This window comes from Poecilia reticulata, linkage group LG17 (assembly GCF_000633615.1).
Source record: "Poecilia reticulata strain Guanapo linkage group LG17, Guppy_female_1.0+MT, whole genome shotgun sequence".
Classification (NCBI taxonomy): domain Eukaryota; kingdom Metazoa; phylum Chordata; class Actinopteri; order Cyprinodontiformes; family Poeciliidae; genus Poecilia; species Poecilia reticulata.
In genome coordinates, this window is record NC_024347.1 from 1299368 (window position 1) to 1320275 (window position 20908).

General features: G+C 43.0%; 1 protein-coding gene across 4 annotated transcripts in view; it reads left to right on the plus strand.

Annotated features, from left to right (window-relative positions):
- The window catches only part of cdh24b (cadherin 24, type 2b), a 228829-nt gene that overhangs the window by 36996 nt on the left and 170925 nt on the right, over positions 1-20908 (plus strand). The gene's annotated exons all lie outside the window — the stretch shown is intronic.

Genomic DNA, 20908 nt, shown 5'->3' on the forward strand with positions numbered 1-20908 from the left:
GGGCTCGTACTGCGCTCGCGGGGCAAAGCATTAAAATATTCTGTCTTGGGAATAAGCTCCAAAAATCACCCGAATCTGAAGGAGCTCATTTAAATGAGTGAGTTTGAACAACTTTTAGATGTTATCAACACTCAACCATCTGGCTGTAAATGTTTTTCACTGATGAATTTGCTTGTGATTTGGCTAAACACACCTATTTGTTTTTTGGAAAAATTGAGTAATTTTCATGTTTGTGTTGTGATTTTGTGCTGCTTTTAGCCGCCGTCATCTCAAGAGATGCTAAAAATTGCTGTCAAAGGACTCAAGTGCATGGAGGAGGCAGGCAGGGTCCCATTAAAAGTGATTTATTGCAAAGCAAACTTGCAAAAAAAGACCCCATTGCCTAAACCAGCTTGTCGGGGTGTATATTGGAGTAGAAACAGGTGAGACTGAGCTAAACATGAGCAGCTGTGTGTAAGGATGAACTGAAGGAGCTGGGTGAAGAAATGGCAAAACAAAAGAAGAAAGAGAAGAAAGCTGAAAATATTCTGATTAAATTTGGAGCCGCGGAAAAGTAAAATCGCGTTAACCCGCGCGGAGAAGCAATTGTGGTTAAAACGAAAACAAAATCCCCAAAGTAACTTATCGGCGAAGAAGCTCCCCTTTTCATCCTGCCAGCGTTATTTCTTCTTGCTACAAGCATTTTCCCCGCTAAAACATTTGTTTGCATTCATGTGCACATCCCAGCTCCTATAATTACTCTACCTCTTCTGTTCGCCTCACTGCTTCCGAACAGAGTGGCTGTGAAAATAGAATCCATTTTTATTTTCACAACGGGTGTCGAGGCGTACAGCTGTTTCTGTTGAGGCAGAGATGCGGGGACAGGCGGGGTGAGTCTGGCTGTGTCTCGTCTGTGTCTCTAACCAACCCCGTGGTTACGGGCGATCCATCCATGCTAACTGGCTCTGTTTTCGGCCCTTGCCGAGCCTCCCGGGGAAGGACCTCAAACCCAGATCGGCTGCCTTCCTCCCCCAAAGCAAGCCTTGGCAGCGGCCGCCGTGTTCAGCCGGTTCGACTTCTGGGGAGCCAGGAGCTGTGGAGTATAGATGGATAATTATTCAGGGGTAAAGCCCACCTTGAGGTGCAATGTGTGAGAGACCATAGGGAGAGAGAGAGAGGGGGGTGGGAAGCACAAGCTCCCGGCTGGGATGGAAAAGGGAGTGGAGCCAAAGCAGTCAGCCAAGCCTGTTTCCACACCATCTTCATGCACCGCAGGGCCTGTCACACAACCAAACCATGGAATCAAGGACAAGAAATGGAGGAACTCCTCCGCCCCTTCAAATCCAACCCAACCCAACCCGCCCTCCTACACACATGCGTCCCCAAAAGAAACGCAATGCCCCAAAGTCTGCAACTTTCTCCTCACATTTTACACGTGAAGCATCTCCAGCAACACAAGCGGCCAAGCCGAGATCAGGTCACGGTGAAGTGCGAACGGCATGAATATTCATCGGCAAGCGAACAGCAGTGCGGAGGAGAGATCTCAAAGGGATACCGGGATTTTCTTTTTATATACATCCGTGCTGCTGTGAGTCGGACTTATTACTGTGTCAGAACATTTGGTCCTCTGCAGTTGGAAATGTCATCCATGTAACTCGGAGTCGAATCTAAAAGCAAACCATCGCCACAAGGACTCTTTGTCCTGGACTTTCAGAGGCCGGATTAGCGGCTTTGTGAAGCTGCCTTTTTTGTCTCGTTCCTCGCAGGCCCAGAGAGATAAAGCGCAGGCTTTTAGTCCGCGTTCACGCAGCCAGATGATGCTTTGCCTCCTGCCGCTGACCCCCCACAGGCACTGGATTGCGACCCAGCGTGCCGGGGGCCTCCGGGCCTCTCCTCTTCTCTTCCAGCTTCCTCCTGGTGCGCTCGTCCCATATCTCTCCCATCTCCCCGAGTCCTTATCGCGAGACCACAGAGCACCATATTTTAATCATGCCCTCGAATGGAAGACACTTTTCCAATTAACGGCACTGCCGCTGCGACGCACTGTAACTCGGGAGCCGCAATGCGCAATCAGCTCTATAAGCCGCCGACGTCGTTTGATGTATAACTGCCTCATGAGTTTTGAATGGGAACAAGACGAGTTATTTATTTTTAATTTTTTGTGAACGGAATAATCTGCGCTGAAAGTGAGAGAGCGATGCTCTGCTGAAGCTGCCGATGGGCCGCCAGCGGACATTTGCGGTCGGGGATATACGAAACTGCAAATATTATGAGAAGAAGAAGAAAAAAAAGAAGAGCATACACACTTAGCGAAAAGCTGCCGGGGATAAACCATAAAAGGTCAGAAGCTGTGTTGTGATCAGACTGTGCCAAGTAATATCAGAATCTATTGACGGGTCACACTGCAGACAGCCTGCTACTCTTCCTGGCAGGCAGCAGCTCTTCTCGGCTGAAAGAGATTTGAGTTCTTATGTCTAACAACATAAACAACCAAAAAAGAGCTTCGGAAATAAACAGAAGCGTCGCAGAGATTCTTTCGCTTTTATACTTGCACTTTATTTCTGGGATGCCGCGTATATCAAATTGTGCATTTATAACAGGTTTGCTTCAGCTCAGATCGGGAACAATATCTTTTGTCCTTGGCAGAGCGGTGGGAAATTGCAGTGCCTGGCACAGATGCTCTGAACTTCCCCACATTTTCATGTTACAACAACAAAGTCCAGTGAGCTTTTATGTTACAGACCAACACAAATAATATTGCATAATATTGAAGTCGATGGCATGTGACGCAGGGCTCTCAAATAAAAATGGTACACTTCAGAAAGTTGGGAGTGCATTTCTATTCTGTTTAACTTAACCTTAAAGTAAAGTTATGTCAGGTTAAAAATAACAGTGCGTTACGCTTTGTACGGTTTGTTACGGTTCTCATTGGGGACCAGAATCCGGCAACAGAGCATTGGAGATATCGCAAACAATAGACATGGGTGTCCAACTAATGCCTGACTCACTTGGCAAGATTTTAAACTCGTCAAAACCTAACGGGGAAGAAAAAACTTTAACAGGTTTTGTCGTACTCCGTGTGGTGTCGAGGAACAACACACCACACACCATCCGATCTCATTCACCAACATTTAAATCTCACGCGGAAAATCTTGCAAACCCTCTCGAGGCCAAATGCGAGTTCAGCGCAGACCAACGTGGCGGACTGAGAGGATGCATCAGTGCTAGTTTCTGGACTATATTTAACAATTCAAAGGCGTCTCCAACGTCTTTCTGGTCCACCACAGCAACTGTGTTGTGTTTTTGTATTTTGAACTCTCCTCCGTGTTTCCGTCACCTCGCTTTCTGACACATTCAACAGAATGTTGCCGACTGTCCTCAGGAGACACCATAAAAGTTACAAGTACAAGTCCCAACATCCTTCCAAGTGGACCAGATCACCACACCACAGACGTTACGATCTAAAATATCTCTTTAGATTATTTTAAAGATTGTCAGAAGCAGGAACATAATGGCCATTAAAAACCTTGCCGTTTGAACCAGGCATAACAGGCCAGGTAATGAAATCACTGTTCAGTGACTGCAAAGATGCACGTCTCAGGATGGAGAAAAATACATACCGACACGGCAACTGTCACTAGGGAATCCACAGAACAGGCTTCTGTGAAGAAGTGACAGAGGAGTCAGGTGTTGAAAGTAAGCCTTAAGTAAGCCACGCCCCCACAGGTTGAGAAGCCCTGGTTTAGATCAAAGCGTATTTATGTGTTATTATGACCTTGTCAAAGCGAGGAAGTAATCCAATTGAAAATCTGAGGCAAGACGCTCTCCATCCAATAAAACTGAGCTTGGGCTGTTTTGCAAAAATGAAACGGGGGGGAAAAAGGGAAAAAAAGTCTGTAAATGTGCAAAGCTGATGGAGAGATACTCTGAAAGAATACAAATGAATGCTGCAGTTAAATCTCTGAGCAAATTGCAAAGTGGAAAACATTCCACTTTATAATTATACACAAATTTACAAATTTCTGTTGATGTATCACATCAAATCTCAATAAGAAACATGAAACTGTGGCTATAAAGCCACAAAAGGTGTAAAAATTCAAGGGATATGCACACTTTTTTTTTTACACTGTGTAGTTAACAGTCCATGTGTAACTCACTTTCTCACTCCAGCTTAGATGGGGACTAATAACTTTCCTCCTGGATGGAGTGGTGGGGAAATATGGAGTTATGTGTTTGATTATGTTTCAGTGACACATCCGAGGCTTATTCTAAAAGTCGTTTGGGCTTGAATACAAATGTCTTTAGGCGCCACTGAAAACGGAGGCCTTCGGTCACCCGAGTGCTCACCCCTCTCCCAAAAAGGCGCACACGTCCCTTCACGCCGCAAGCCTTTACGCAACCTGTGCACTTCACGGCGCTCGCTCCTTTGGCTGCCCGTATTAACTCGGCCTCCCACTTCATCAATCAGCCTGACACCAATCAGCGGGAATCCGCTGTGCGTAACATGTTTACGAAACCAAATAATTTTCCGGTGCCTCACCGGTCCCGGCAATACGGTGAGCGTCTTCCACCTGGCTCTCTCCTCTAAAGACGCACTGCCTCCGACTGAATTAAGAGGGAATTGGCTCTTCTCCCGCTTTGACAGCGAAGGTTGAACGGGCGCATTAACCAGAGGTAATTGAATGTAGAAGCAACAGCGCACAGTCGACGCGTTGGGATTAACCCTTGCACTGCTGCTCCTTCAATTCAGCCAAGCTGTTAAAAAAGAAACTAGTGTGGGGGGGGGGGGGAGATATTTAAAGTTTTGATCCTGTGAGATTGTCTGAGTTCAGCACAGCTCGTTGCTATTTATCATGAGTGACAGGCAGGGAGACAGAGGGGAAAAAAAACCCCACCTCTGTGTTTTATTACTGATGGCTGGAGCCAACATTGTTCTTACTTGTGTTCATCTTTGGAAAACTACAGTCAAAAACGAGCCAACAGTCAAAAACCGTTGCCGTGTTTGTCACAATTGCGCAGAGATTTCATTCTTCTCCTAAAGGATTTGGACACAAGTGAGGCGATGTGGAAAGAAAATAAGCACAGATGTAAGATTTAATCTGGACTTTTCCGTGATGATCTCGCTTGCTGACATTTGATGCAACAGACCTAACTGGAGGCTTAATCTTTCTTTTTTTTTTTTTTTTCTGCGAGATTTTATTACAACATTGAATCTGACAGGGAGCGGCAGAAATAACCTTCTCATTTTTAAGGTCAGGATCATGACTTTTCTGCAGGCATTTCTACTTTTGATTCATTTTTCTATTTCTTTTCCTTTTCCAAAATTTTGACTTGAGAAAATGACCTGAATTTGGAGGAAGTGTTTTTAACTTGTAAGTGTAGGAGGATATACAGGCAGTCAGAAGTTTACATACACTGATGTCGTAGACATGAATACCAAAATATTCAGTAAAATTAAAATCATCCAGTTCTTTAGGTTCTACAGAGTAACTTGGAGTTGTTTTCCAGACCTGTCTGTTTATGCACATTACAAGACTACAAGGCCTGGCCTAAGCAAATGCTTATCTGGTTCAATTTAGCAATTGACCAAACAACACTGATGTTGTTTTTGGGTTCATTTTCCCATCCAAACACCTGCATGACTCCAAACTTTACCTGCTCAGTTGTTGATTAGAAGTTCTACTGAAGAGGCTTTTAGGTTTCTGTCTTTATTCCATAATTTCTGTCGCCTCAAACTTTAGGTTCCACATGTACGGATGTCCCGATCTGATCCCGGATATATATATATATTTCTTTTTTAAGTGATCGGTTTTGTATGCCCTGTCAAAACACGACTTATCTTTGGTCTGCTGTCGGGGATTTTTATCCGACAAAAAGCCACAGGGCAGCCTCTTTCAAAAATGCTGATCTCGTATTTTCAACCTTTATAACAACGTTCACTGAGTTTATAAAGCAGAGCAACAACTTTTACTGCCGCTTTCCTCCACATGCCATTAACTGGAGCTACTTTGAAATTTAAGTTGAAGACTCAACGAAACATAAAACATGTCGATGTTGAGCTAAAGCAGCTCTGCATGGAGCTCCAGAGTTAGCCTGAAGCTATTCTGAAAACAACACAATACTATGAAAAAGTTTTAAAAGTTATTTCTGAAAGAAAAATTTAAATTATGCAAAAATCATTGCAGGTGGTGACATATTTATTGCCTTTATTTCTTATGATGTTCCTGATTGTGGTTTACAGAAAATAATAATGGAAAAACCCCCATAAAATTCAGTGTCTCAGAAGATTAGAATATTACATAAGATTGGGAGTAAACAGAATATCTTGTAGGAAATATCAGGCTTCTGAGAAATGCTCATTTTTATGCACTCAATACTTTGTTGGTCGCATTGATACATCAATGCGGCGTGGAGGCGATCGGTCTAAACAAGGTCAGGTTAGAAAGTTTGAGGTCCAACCAAGCACCGTAACGCCATGGTTACCAAACCAGCTGTTGGTATCTTAGTCAGTTTGGACAGGCGCCAAGTTCTGCTCGGAAAAAGAAAATCAGCATCTCAAAAAAAAAAACCCTGTCAAAAGAAGAAAGGATGAAGTTTCTGATGTTGTCTCTGGTTCAGTTTAGCAGGATGTGTGTTCGTCTGTGTAGAGTGGCTGATGATGCACCGATTCCAGCTCCAGCCTGAATGAATTTTGCCTGGCTATCCCCTCGAGGCTGTGGTTTCCCCCTGTTGGTGGTGCACCATTTCCTACCAGACTTTCCTCTTCCACTCAACTTTTGTATGCTTGAACACAGCACTCTGAGGAACCAGCTTTAGCAACGAGGTTGTTTGGCTTCCCTGCCTCGCGAAGACTGTCAACGACTGTCTTTTGGACGTCTGTCTAGTCAGCGATCTTCATCATGGTTGTGTGGCCTATTGATCCAGACTGAGAGACCATCTAGAGGCTCAGGAGACATCTGAGTTTTGAGTTAACTAGCTAACTAGGGAGTCACACCTCAAGTTTCCAGTATTTCACTTTTTCACAATATTGCAAATGTCAGGGACACAAATGATAGGTTTTCATACTCATCAGAGTTATAAGAAATAACGACTTGGCATATTCCACTCTGTGTAATGAGCTTCACTTTCAGAAACGAGTGACAAAACATTGAACTTTTTCACGATATTCTGGTTATTTGAGCTTAACATGTCAGAAACATCCCGAGAAACGAGGGATAAATCTATCGGTGTTCCAGCGCACATGATGCCAGAACGTATTTAAAGTTTCTTAACCAAGTAAAACTCAAGCCGGGGCACCATTTTAATGATTTTCTGTAAAAATGCAATCAAACTGGGACGACGCACCTGTTGCTGCAGAGTAAAATGGATCGGACAAGATGGCAGTGACAGGAACGTTTCTGGTGAGAGAATCGAGCGCTGCAAAAACGGATGCAGATCGTTTAAAACTGATTCAATACAGTTTGTTCCTTTGCTTTTATATACATTATTTATTTTAATTATATATCAGGCTCCGACTTTGTATCAATGAAAGCCTGTTCTCAAATGTCTTAGCTGGGCTGAAATAAATCCCGATCTTGGACACCTTGTCTCCTTGTCAAGGATAACAGTTCCTCAAATTTCCCCCATTATGGACTGTGTTAGACAGTGTACTCTGTAGTGTCAAACCGACTTTCTGTGTCAGCACAGAGAAGCTGACAGCCTCAGGCTATCCTGAACACTAATGGAAATTTAGCCTCTGTAAAGGTGAAAGACCAAATCACAGAAGAAATGGGTGTTACTTTTTAAAGCTAATTATGCACGCTGTGGAATTGGGAAAAGAAAATCTCAGTCGTTCTGTGACATTTGTGCTCTTGATGGTCTTTCTATCGCTAAACGGAAGATACAACGATCAACATTTAACATTAAGGGAGACGTGAGACCAACCTTAAAGGAAGAATGGTCGCGAAGAAGGACGGAGAGAAGTTGTCTAATTGTTCGAAAGGGAAAGCGATTTGCACACGAGTGTGTTCGGTGATCCGTAGAGTTCAATCAACAGGAGAAAAGAAAGGAAAGTGGATGGAAGAGGAGGGGAGTGAGGGGAGGGTGGGATGGAGAGTAAAAGAGACAGACACGGCCCGAGAGTCTGAGAAAGAGAGGTCCACCGTGTCTCCATTTCCACGGATACACAATCTGAGCTAGTTTCCACCAATTACATTCGTGTCAGTGTGTGTCCCGGATTCAGAATGCAACAACAGCCTCCGGGGGCCTTCAGTCTCTGAGTACACGCTCAGCATCTCTCCCTGCCTGCCACCGCAAAGACACACACACAAATAAATCAACCCACACATGCAGACTCCGTATATGCATGCCTCACATTCACGCACATATAATAATCTCATCACTCCCTCCAGCTTTGTCTCTTTTTGTCACCCACACGCTCACACTCACGCATACACCTTCCAACCAGCCAAAAGCTTTCCCACCCTGCATTCACAAACACACGCATAGACACTTGGAGACACACAATTTTTTTGTATTTTGTCATTGCCTTCCAGTGTCATCCGGTTTCTTCCTCTCACCCTTTTCTCCTGAGGCTCTCCATCCATCCATCCATCCATCCATCCATCCATCCATCCATCCATCCATCCATCCATCCATCCATCCATCCATCCATCCATCCATCCATCCATCCATCCATCCATCCATCCATCCATCCATCCATCCATCCATCCATCCATCCATCCCTCCCCTACTTCCCTCATGCTCTCTCCACGTGTACACAAACGCGCTCGCCCAGCCTCCGCCCGTCCTCATAGATTTCTGATCGTGTTTCGACGAGCGCGTGCCCTCTCCTTTCCTCTCGGATGACCGTAATAAAGAACGGGGATTGGCAGCAATAGAGATGAGCTATGCCGCCTATTGATAACCGTGTCCGTGACGGCGAGCGAGACGTAGGGGCCCCTTCGTTATTAGGCGCAACAATAACGGCAGCACTCCGGGTTTAATTGAATGAAAAAGGCCCGTGGCAGCCAGACTTACGAGCGGGAGGTGGGTGAGAGTGTTAAGAAATAAAACAAAGATGGGACATGGGGAGGGATTGATGGCGAAGTAGAGAGGCAGAAATATGATGCCGGGGGAAGGAGGGCTGTTAGGGGGGGGGGCAAAAGAAGAAAAAAAATATTACAGTAAGTGAGGGAATAGAAGAGAGCGGCAGAGAGGAAACGAGCTGCAGGAAGAGAATAGAAGAGGAACATTCGGTGAAGTGGAAAGTGTGGCCCAGAGAGGATTCTGGAAAGAGACATGACAAGGCATGTGGGAAAAGTGTGGACAATAAGGACTTTTTTATATTGAGTGCGGTGATGAATAAATAATTGACATGGTAGTGTAAGAGTGGGAAGGAAGGGAAAAAATGAGGCTTATAAGACAGAAGGGGCTTTTTAGAAAGAGCCAGGAAGCACATAAAAAATGTTATATTGGCAAAGAGGAAATATTAACATATTTTAATGGACTGATTTATTCAAATGAAAAGGAAAACCTGAAAGACTTCTGTGACTGACAAATTTTCTTTAATCTGCTCAGGGTGAGTACATTTTGTATGTTTTCTGGAGTTTCAGCAAATCCTGCCATAACTAACACTATCTGATCTAGTAGTTTAATTACGTACATATTAGGTGAGGCTGCATTTTGACACAAAACAATGTAATACCTAAAATATTACTGAACATTACAATAGAAAGTATCAAAATCCCATTTTCTCCTTTTGTCACATTGAGTCTGTTTACGTCTCACACGATTCCAGCTGCAAAGTGGCAGATAAGAGCTCCCTGCAGAGGATAGTGACGGGAGCTGACGCGTTGAATTGGTATGCAATTGTCACAGGATGATCAACTTGGAAAAGAATGCCACGGCTTCCCAGTACTCAAACAAGAATACACGAAATGACAAAACGATGTAATTGCTTTTCCATAAAACATCTTTGTATGGCTGCTCTAGAGTGAATTTATGTATAGAAAAAAAATTGTTAGTCGTTTTCAAATATTTATTGTAAAGAATAACATCATTTTTGGAGGTCTGATAGAGAAACAGGAGTACAACAAACTGAGATTAGCTTGTTAATTAGCCAAGCTATCTGTTTGGGCAGGACTAGCCTAGCTGCCCAAACACTGCTAATGCTAGCAACATGCTAGTATTAGTTTTGAAATGGCACTCGATTCAAAGGAGTGACTGAATGTTGTTCTTTCAGTTCCTAAACCTTTGTCAGTGTTTATTTATTTCCAATCTGTAGTTCAGCCCTAATGCTAACTCACCGCTATGCTAACAAATTTTTGGGGTGTGCAGCATAAATGAACTCATAATAGAGTTATGTCGACTCAGCTCAAGACATTGCATATTTTGAGTTGAGGTAATTTTACTTGCATAGTACATTTTCAGCAACAAGGTAATTCAAGTGCTTTGCAATGAGTTAGAGAAAACACAAACAAAATAAAAGAAAAGCAAGAGAAAATTGAAAGTATAGAGCTACATATTGGTTCCCCATGTTTAATAAGAATAATAATGTATAAACCAGTAGGCGTTTCTCTGGATTTTTGATCTGAAAAAACTGGATATTGCTTCTCCATGTTTGATTCTATAAAATAGATGGTCCTAAATGTTGAGCTAAAATAATGAGTAGTTTCTCTGGATTTTAAGTTTGTTCTAATTCCTGTTCTGGGTCGAGTGAAGTATTTAAAGTAGATGCTCCTGTTCTGGATTGCTAGATAGGTTTTACGGCTACGTCGCTTGAGAATTCTTGTGCAGTCAAAGTTTCCAGCAGCCTGTGTTTGTTTCTTTAAAACTGGAGGAAGAAATGTCATTCTGTCACGGTTGCTGCTAATTAGAACCACGCGTGTAATGAGTCTGCTTAAATTGTTTTGTTGCAGTTGACTCAACACAATTGCGAAGAGTCAAAGGTCATTAAACACACATGCAATCCAAGAAGAGGCACTCCAATCGGAGGCAAGTCCAAAATTACACACAATCAGAATCACTAGATACATTTGATGTGGAGGACAAATGTGAACAGGAAGACAAGGAAACAGGTCCAAACAGAGGAGGAGGAATCACTGGCTGGGAAACTCAGGAAGTGCAACAAGACGAGATTGGCGGGCAAAATAAAACTGGAAGTCGACAAACATCTTAAGCAGATGCATAACTGTAAAACAAGCCGAACATCACAATAACCGGTTGTTGTTTTTTAAAGTGGACTTTCCCAGTTTTCTTTATTGAGGCCCAAAAAGCATCATCCCATGAGATTGTCAAACAGCAACAAAAAACTGATATTTATGCAAATTTACTTCAGTCATGCAAATTAACTCCGATTGTTCCAAATGCACCAAATGAAAACTGATTTTATGCATTATTTTTTTCCCTTTCTAATACCTGAGCCTCCACTCTGAGTAATTCACACATCAAACCGCGGGCTAGTCTTAAATATATTCACTTCAAAGAGTGGTCTACATTGAAGAGTGGTCTGGGTCGAGAGGAGGAAAAAAAAAGAAACAAACAGGCGCGAGAGATTCTGCGAAACTCCGTTGATCCCTAGTATATTGAAAAAGGCAAAAAAAAAAAAAAAGATCTTGGCTCACAGATGGCTCAGTAAGACGTTCATGTAATTTAGATTATGTGTTGGTGAAGCAGGAAAGCGGGAAGATCTATCAGCAGGGCACATTTTTATGCCAAAGGCCTGTTGTGCTTTGCTTGTTTTTACAAGCGGCGAGGAAGAGAAAGGCAACTTAACATATCCGTCAGGGGAAGTCGTGCATGTTTCCTGGATAAGTTTGCTGAAGTAAATCTGCATCTCTGTAGCCACGATTTTCTTCCTCGTGACATTTGTTTAGTTGCTTTCAGACATTGACTCACAGTAATAATAATAATAAAAAAGGCAGTCATTCTGTGCCCTCCTGTTATTGACAGCCTTGATTAAGCAGTGCAACAGCTGCACGTACAAAGCTGCTAATCAAATTGTCAAAGCGCGCCGCAAACATGCTAACTACAGCGGCGAGACTGGTCCGGGATCACGCTAACGACATCATCACTCATAATAAGACGGGATGATTTGCCCAATGCCCTTTCTCTCCATTTCTGCCGCTTCAAAATAAAAATAATAAAAAAAACCAAAAAAAACAAAAAAACAAAAGCATCACTGAGAAAGAAAGGAACAGGATAACTGCGGAGGAAAATCAATGTTTGCATCTCCTCTTGTTTCCATTTCTTCGTGGGAAAGAGAATATATTAATAACCAAGGTCAATTCACGCTAGCTTAACGGAGTAAAGGTAGTAAATGGCTAAGACGTAAAGCTGAAGGTATCGGATTTCTCATGGAAAAGAAAGATGGAAAAGGACAGAAGAATAAGAAATGGGATGGAAAAAAAAAAAGGGGGAAAACAAGTCCAGAGTGGGTGAAAAGACAGACAGGTGCGTGGCTCTGCTCCTGAGGTGTCTGAGGTTTGCTCCTGGGTGGCGACGGAAGCAGCTGCCTTGAATTTTTTATAGCCGGCTTCACGTCGAAATGGCAGAGGGAGAGAGAGAGAGAGAGAGAGAGAGAGAGACACCGTGATAAGTCTGAGCCGGACTCCTCCGAGAGCGGCCTTTCATTAGTCGTCTCCCGACCCAAGGTGAGAGCGGCGGGGAGACCAAGTCGGGAGGAAATAAAAGTCGAAATTGTTTTCAGAGAGAGGGCCGAAAGAAAGTTAATATACGGAGGAAGTTGTGAGTGTATTTATGGTCCTCTGAAAAATAAAAGCATTCGGTCTCTGCTGTTGGGGAGCTGTTATGATGGATTTTGGGTAATGGAGTTTTGATGGATGACCTGGATCTGGGTGGAGAGGAAGAAAAAAAAAAGAAAAAAAAAAAGGGTATTGTTGGCTGCACTGCACTGATATCTGACCACAGGAAAAATACAGCATTCCCTCCCTCCTGTTCTTGGAGGCCGGCGTCTCTTAATTCTCCCAACCGAACTGTTTTAAGTCAGCCAGATCTTCTAACCTTTTCTAAAAACTCTAAAGAGATACAAACTCCCTTGAGTCAAAACCACAGAGGAGCCTGAGAAATCCGCTTTCCCTGTGATCTCAAATATCCCAACTCCCTTTCGGCCGTCCCTCTTTAAGGGCTGCAATTACGTGAGGTAAAATGATAATGTTTTCTCCAGCGTCCCTTCGGTAAACATTGCCATTAGGATCAATTAACCAGCGGCTGATGAGGAAAGTGGGGGATCTGCCTCGATATTGCACCATTGTTCATTGGTGATTTTTAATTAATGGATTTTAAAGTAAAATAAAAAAAATTGCAAAAGTTTTAATTGTTTTTCTTTTTTTTTTGGTAATGTGTGTAGCTGTGATGGAGAGGGTTGTGGGATGGGGGGGGAGGAGGGTAAGATCAGAGTGTTAATTATAAAGTAGGGGGCTTTAAAGTGAGGAGGATTTAGACTTTTAATTAAAGAAGAATTTGATGCGACCAACAGACTGGGTTCAATCGGCACACAATCCCCTGCCCATCATCTTCTGTCTCCTCCGTTCTGCAGCTCGCCGTGTTTCTGCCACTCACCCTTGTGTGGTGTTGATGTCTGACTCGTTTCGGGTGTTGCTATAAGAAGGCGGATTAGGGATTTCGAGAGCCCCCGCCTTTCAAAACGGTGAAAATGAGGCCCGGGTTAAGACGAGCTAAAGAAGGAGGAGGAGAGCAGCGCGGAGTTTTGAGAGGATGGGGGGGTCGATGGAGAGGCTCAGTCACTTGATCGGATTTTCAAGATTGACTTAAGTGAGCTTTAGACAAATCAAACTTCCTTTGGTTGTGTTTGCTGTTTGGAAAGAAATAAAACTCGCAAAACAAGATGAGGCAAGATTCTGGCAGATTTTCCAACAACATCATTGAGATGAACCAATTTTGGGGAGAGGGGTCTCAGAAACCACAATCGATGTTCTATAGAAACATATAGTTGCATCAAACAATCTGTGTTTGAAAAGTTTGTATAAAGTGTTTTGTTTCATATCTCTTACACTCTAGGGTGTTTCCAAAAAAACACACAGGAGGTTTTCCTTTTACGTTTGTTTATAAAAAGAATACATAAATCACAAATTTAATGAAAATGACTCTGCAGTGTAGAAATATCCAGTTCAGGTGTGATCAGTTTAGGCATTTTAGATTTTGAGTTGCGTATAATCAAATGTTTCCCAGGCTCATTGGAAAACTGCCCCTTTAGCTTAGCGCTGAGGGAGACTCCAAAATGGACGGCAACTTTAGGAAATGCCAGTTCCATTTATATAGGACAATTGGGAACAACAAAGCTGACAAAAAAAGTTCCTCTCAAGATTAACGTCATTAGAGATGAAAAAAGGCAGAATTAGATAAAATATACTCGATAAATTGAAGTCGAAAATGAAAACACACAGTCGTTAGCGGCTAATAATTAACCAGTTTTGGCCAGATACCCAAAACATTTCAGTACAGAAACTCTTTGAAAGTGGTCAATTCTTTGCAAATACATATTCAACTCACAAACTACTTTTGTTATGTCAAAATAACAGTTTCAGACAAATACATTTGTTCTTAGCTATGGGTTGGTGCTTCCCAAATGTTTTAGTTGGTTTAAGAAAATGGCTTCAGTCCTTATGAACCAAGGAGGCAGCAAAGAAGCTACACTTGCAAATACATTTGAGTTATTTATATTTTTAATGGGAAATAGCTTCGACTGTTATGATACATTACACTGTGTTTTACTGATAATCAGCATATTTTTGTATGATTTTCATTCTGAAATAAAACAGAATGAAAATCATGCAAAACATAAAATACCTACCTGCTGTAATGCAAGTGTCGGTCTCAAAATGATTCTTATTGTTATGTTTGGTGTCTATATAGTCAAGATGTTATGGAACATCTTTTTGTTAGTGTATTGGCAACAAGTAAAAACAAAAAACCTCTAAAAACATTTGTGAAATTCGATTTTTTTTTGTCTTTACTTGGGAACAGTTGACATTCTCTTTTGCTCATTAACTTGCTTGAAAAAGCATATTTTTCTCTAGCAGAGTTGGTAAATTGGACACGAGGAATCAGCGAAGCCTGATGATGATGGGTCGGCTTCTTGAAGAAATGTTGCATTTTTCAACTGAATATTTGAGCCTTTATCTTAATTGTGTGCCAAGGATAACAGTGTAGCGAGGGGTTGAGGTAACCCTTGGGAATGTCAAGCTTAAAGAATTTACCTCCATATCCTGGGCTTATAATAACAGCACACTTAATCAGGGAAAGCCACATGACTCAGTTTTAAGGAGGAATATTGTAGCGTTTCTCCGTCTCTCCCTTGTTCCTCCTTCTCTTCCCTCCTCCGCCCGTCTCGCCATCTCCGCTTGTCCTCAGCTGGTCTCCCTCAACGGCGCCCGAGATTGTTTTCATAGCAGTGATAAATTAGGCTGAAGTGATTAGCGTGGTGTGAAACATGATTACATACTGTAGCTCTGCTGATTTGTCGAACAGATGCCCTCCACCACTTCGGCGGGTTACGATGTTCGGCTCRGTCTGGTCCACAGCTGGAGACCCCAGCAGATCTACGCAGGTTAATTGCCTCGATTGAGGATAAAGCTCTTCCGTACCTTTCGGGAACGCAACTTAAGTTTTGTTTATCTTTCTGGCTCACGGCCGTGCACGGCGTTCACGCCCACTCGCATGGACACGCCGGATAAGCCCGTTTGTAGTCCGGTACTCACTTTGACGAAAGGCAAAGTTGTTGGGGGGCTGAGACGCAGGCGTGATGTGGGACACTGAGTCATGATGCTGTCAGTTGACTTCACGAATAGACGGAGAGGGTAAAATTAGAATCTAAGAACACAACATTTTGCCAGTCTCCAGGATTAATGATTTGGCAGGCTAACTTCAATCAACAGGCGTGAAAATGTGAGACAAAGTGCTGTTTTTTCTTTTTTAAAGGAGTCACATCAACAGTGGCAGAACAACGCGGGCGGAATACCAACTAGGGAAATGTCTGACCTCCTGTTGTCTCACCCCTTCCTCCAGTGTTGCCGTGATTACGCCAATCACTGTCATTAGCATTCCCCGCTATTAATGTGATTTCTCATGCTTTGTTGCATGCATGCTAATGACTTACACCCAGCTCCTTCTCTTGCTCCAGCTGCCGAAGCCATCCGCGTCTCCCCCCTCAAAAACACTTAGCCGAATTACCGCGGCTCCTCGAGCCACGCTGTATTAATAAGCGGCATGCAGCCCCACAAATCCACCCCTGATTAAGACAATAACCTGGCCCTGCGTTCATCTACTCCCTGAATCAGCCCTTATCAGTTTTTAGCCCCGTGTGATTCTCATCTCTCCTCCGTCTTCCACTCTATCCTTAGCTCATCTCGTTTGCCCCATTTCAAGGAGGAGCGGGGATTACCATACGCCACTCTACTCCCTGATCCCTCTACCTTTTTAACTTTGTTGCCTCTCATCACGTGGGCTCTCTCCTTATCTGTTTACCTCACTCTCACTAATCTTATTTTTTTCCCCTCTACTCCTTTACTCTCCCTCACTCCCCGCATTAATGTCTTTTCGTTGCCTTCGTGTGACTCATAGCGTCTCCTGTTTTCATGTGTTCTCGGGCTTTGCTTAAGGTTGCTCTTCAGTTGCACATTAAGCATGTTCCTCACACAACAGACTGAGTGCTTTGGAGATGCATTTTGTCTTGTGACTTGTGTAGCATGAAGCATTAAGGTCTCCGGGGACATTTTGGAGCACAAACAGGATTTGTAATATTTATCTGAAGAAGAGGGACATGTAATAGTATTGTGAGGAGATTATTACCGTTATGTATTTGTTAAACAAACAGAGTGAGTAGCATGCTTGGCTACGGCTTAAACCTTTTTGCACATGTTGTGCACGAGGCACGCCGGCAGTGAAGCTTCTGCTTTGTTCGGAGCGACGCATTCACACACATCCTGGAGTCCTCATTCAGATGGGCGGAAATTTGCTGGCATAGGCACAACCTCTCTCTGACAAGTTTTGAGAAGTCAGACCTTTTAATTTGATTTAAATCAACAGTGAAAACCGATTGCTTGAAGTAGAAAATGTCTGGTGACTCACTGGACAGGGTTCTGCGTCCTCTATAACTGCACAAACCATTCCTGGATGGATCCCATCTTCTCTCTCAAACTGACATTGACATGAAAGAAAACTGATTTTGTGTTTGACAAGATATGTCTCTGCTGACGACGCCCAATGATGAGCTATTTCCAATTTATTGGTTGAGGCCGTAAAAGTTTTATTATGTGTAAAGTTCAAGTATTTTGGAGAGGTTGCGATGTGATTCTCTGGAGCAAGGCTCCCTGTGTCCTTTTCTTTTTAAGAGAGAGACCCACAGCAGCCCAAATCGTCCACCATATTTAAGTTTGGCATGAGTTGCTACTCCACATATTATCCTTTACTTTGTGAAGGGGTTAATAGTTGTCACATCTGACCAACACAAACGGTCTCAGTAGAGTTGAGGAAACTCCACGTTTATATTTATGTGAACAAAAATKTTCCCCTTTCTGGCATCACACCCAACGATAAGTTGCACAGGTTTGATGGTTAAACCCTTGGTGAGGTCAAGAGTTCACTCTCAGCTGCAGTTATTTCAGAGTGAAATTTGGTCGACCCTGCATAGCCACCAAGGTGCGGTCACTCACTGCCTAACCTGTCAGTACTTTTAGTTTTTATGTACATGTTGTACATAAACATGTACATTATCTATTTCTTTGGATAAACTACATCTACGGACACTGCAGTCTCGTTACGATGGGAGTTTGTTAGGAGTCTCACTTGAGTTTCTCCTCTGACACGGCATGTTGGTGGACATAGCAAGGAGACCGGCTTTCGTTGGAGAGCCGTCCTTCTAGGAAAGAGAAACACCAGAGTCCTTGCCAACAACATGCAGATTTTATCTTCATTTTGCATCGGTGCGGTTTGGCACTCTATTTGATCTGTTTCCCCTATAAAATAAACCCATACAACCGACCTGTACTGCACCATTCAATGGCCCAATCCAGTTGGGAGTCCATTGGACTGTGGTATGATACCGTTGGAGTGGAGCCACTGGTATCCCACAACACAGTTCAATAATTGGGGATTGGAAAAACGTCACTGCTTGGGACAAGCAGGTGATTCAGCTGGCCGTGGAAATGCTCTCCTGAATAAAATTCACCAGGGATCCTCAAATTGCCATCCTGCAACTTCCAGATGTGTCCCTGGTTCAACACGCCTCAATCAAATGGCTGAGTTACCTCCTCAGTGAGGTCATGTTCTTCAGTCTTGCTAATGATCTGATTAGCAAGACTGATAAGGTCTTGCTAATCTGGAGAGACCCGACTTCATTTATTCATCCCAGACTTCAAGACAAGACATCAGACTCTGGCAGTAGCTGAGGAGGCCCGWCTGCATTTTACAGCCATAAAAACTGCAGTTCTAATAGCGGCTGTAGACACTCCCTGTTTCCCCAGACCTAAAGAGTTATAGGCCTATTTAACTCGAGAGAACTCACTGTGGTCATGATGGTATTACCCCAGACACCAACACTAACTTTGACATTTACATATAGACATGCAGATATCCAGATGAAATACACATCAGAGTACATCAGCAGTTTAATTTTATTATATGGGTTACAATAAGAATTGAGTTGCTGAGTGTGCACATTTGCAACGTCAACATGTGTGCTCACCTAACCTACTGGCTGGGGGCAGTGGGAGACAATTGGGCCTCCGTGTCATGTTATATTTATGCCCCATGAAAACGGAACGCTAATGATAACTAATTAGATTACAATTATTTAAAACTGGTTGTTAGCGGTACCAATAACTGTGCCACAAGTGATTGTTGAATTAATTAGCTGAAATCAAAGGTTGAGGTTTTTTTCCTGCAATTTTCAGCGCGAGATTATGCTGCCTCAATAAAAGATGAATTAGGCTTGAGGCTTTTTAAACATTCTTTTTATTCACACCGTTAACCAGATGTTGCGAACCATTCAGGATCAGTCATTGCGACTCTTAACATTTTTCAGCGGGTTGAACATTTTTCCGAGGTCAAGAAGGTCCACTTTTATTTTCTTTTATTGTTCTAATTGCGCTACGGACATGCCTGCCAAACATCAGTGTGTGCTGACATTATCATTGTGAGTGCTCTCGCAGGGGCACTCGTATTTCTGTGGCATCTGAGTCTCGCCAGGAAAAAAACAAAAAAACTCACGGTTCAGCGCGGCACTCTCGGTGTAAATGTCAAAACTGCGAAGCAGGTGTTATTTTCTGCTCTCGACGCTCGGCGTTTCCGGCCTGAACCGCTGCTTTTTGTTTTCATGAACCTGAAGGCTCACTCCGAGCAAGGTAGCATTCATCATGATTATGCCTCCATGATAATGAGACGTGGCGGAATTAATATTCATTTGTTCCTCGCCTTCCGCTGGGACTCTGAAATGTAAATAGGTGCACTCTGCTGTGACACGCTGGCTAATGTACAATATGTAAGTTTAATGAAATTAAAAAAGAAAGTGTTTAGAGCTGCTTTGACCACTTGGCTCAGCTACATTCAGCTCTTCTGTTGTATTGTCTGTCGCCCATTTGTCTGTTTTCCCATCAAGCTTTGGCAAAAAAACAAACAAAAAAAAGACTACAGAGCAGAGTTTCATAACACCTTCTGGAGCAGAGAGGCTCTTCAGGGGCAAATATAAAATGCATCCAATTTTGGGTCCAGATTCTTTTCTTTTAAACTGCTGGGAAGGTCGTTCACCTTGACAGAGGGTTGATCTCTGCTAGCTATTGAACCCGGCAGACTTGTTATACGAGTTAAACTCCTGCAGTGCTGGAGAGTCAACCCAACAGTTGGCGCATTCATAAAACAAGTATTTCATTTAAAGACGTCTCGATACTAGTCGTCGTCTTAGGCGTTTTCTAGTACTTCACTAAAATTATCACCATGAATATGTAGGAATACGTAGTAGCTTTAAAGGCTGGTCTGTTTTTATTCATGCCAGCTGTAATATTTACTCTCTGTTTTGATGCGCCTTGTTAATAACTTGTTACATTTCTTTTTCTTACAAAATGTTTAATGGGTAGTGTTTCGGCTGCTCCTGTTACAGCTGAGGATATCTGGGCGCAGAGCAGGTCACCTGACACAGACAGGAAGCTGGAACCGCCAATAGCCTCACCTCCCCAGTGAACAGACTTGTAAACGAGGAAAAGCATTTTAAATCCTAGCTAAACCAAAGGTTTATTAGACCAACAAAATTTGCACTAAGTATGCTGCAGCCTTGTGAGCCAAGCCTACAAAACTTAGCCTGACCGTTGCCTAGATTCTCATCTCTCTTCGCTGCTCTGTCTGGGCTTTCTCTCATTAACGAGCAGAAGGAGAACTTGTGCACAATGACGGTGATTTTCTGCTCTGTCTTAGAAATGCAGTCTGCCTTCTACCAATGGTGGGGGAGGAAGTGAACGAAGCCATTCAGTCTGTGTTGACCTCACTTTCAAATATCAAATTAACATCAACAGCCAGCGCATTTGCAGTGGAGAATGGTTGTTTACGGCACAGACTTTTGCTTATTTTTTAAAATTGTCGCCATCATGACAGTATGAGACAGATAATCTGTAAAAAATGGTATATTCTCTACCTCTTACCAGTGCTACTGTAGCAATATACAGAAATGTAATACTCCTGGTCAACCAATCAGAACCAGGAGCAGGGTCTGTCAATCAGGCTTGTGTACGTGTTTCTCAATGTGCTAATGGTGGAGAAATAACTTAAAGTTACAGGAAAACAGTTCATCCATCATCATCATTGGCTGTGCTCTCTAACCTGAGTACGGGGGACAGTGTGAGCAGCGCATACACAAGCTTGATCGACAGCGCTAAGTTCCTCCTTCTGGCTATGATTTATTGTTTCTGATATAGTGGTGCAT